This window comes from Hippopotamus amphibius, chromosome 15 (assembly GCF_030028045.1).
Source record: "Hippopotamus amphibius kiboko isolate mHipAmp2 chromosome 15, mHipAmp2.hap2, whole genome shotgun sequence".
Classification (NCBI taxonomy): domain Eukaryota; kingdom Metazoa; phylum Chordata; class Mammalia; order Artiodactyla; family Hippopotamidae; genus Hippopotamus; species Hippopotamus amphibius.
Window position 1 is genome coordinate 31,496,757 of NC_080200.1, and position 826 is coordinate 31,497,582.

Here is an 826-nt window from a genome sequence, read left to right on the forward strand (position 1 = left end):
CTGCAGGCTCCGTGGCCGCGGGCCGCCGAGCGACCCTCGCGCCGCGGGCTCCCCGAGACCCGGGCCGCCGGCCGCCGAGCGACCCTCGGGCCGCGGGCTCCCCGAGAGCCGGGCCGCCGGCCGCCGAGCGACCCTCGGGACGCGCGCGCCCGAGACCCGGCCCGCCGGCCGCCGAGCGCCCCTCGGGCCGCGGGCGCCCGGGACCCGTGCCGCCGAGCGGCCTGTAGGCTCCGTGGCCGCGGGCCGCCGAGCGACCCTCGGGCCGCGGGCGCCCGAGACCATGCCCGCCGGCCGCCGAGCGACCCTCGCGCCGCGGGCTCCCCGAGACCCGGGCCGCCGAGCGGCGTGCAGGCCGCGGGCTGCCGGCCGCAGAGCGACCCTCGGGCCGCGCGCGCCCGAGACCATGCCCGCCGGCCGCCGAGCGACCCTCGGGCCGCGCGCGCCCGAGACCATGCCCGCCGGCCGCCGAGCGACCCTCGGGAGGCGGGCGCCCGGGACCCGGGCCGCCGAGCGGCACGCAGGCTCTGTGGCCGCGGGCCGCCGAGCGACCCTCGCGCCGCGGGCTCCCCGAGAGCCGGGCCGCCAGGCGGCCGTCGGGCCTCTGCGTCCCGGGACCCGGGCCGCCGAGAGACTCTTGGCCCGCGGGCCCCCGGTCGACTAGCAGGCCGCGGGGCCCCCGGGAGCCGGGCCGCCGAGCGGCATGCAGGCTCCATCGCCGCGGGCTGCCGGTTGACTTGCAGGCAGGTCGACCAGCGGGCCGCGGGCCCCCGCCCCGACACCCGGGCCGCCGAGCGGCCTGCAGGCCGCGGGCCGCCGGCCGCCGAGC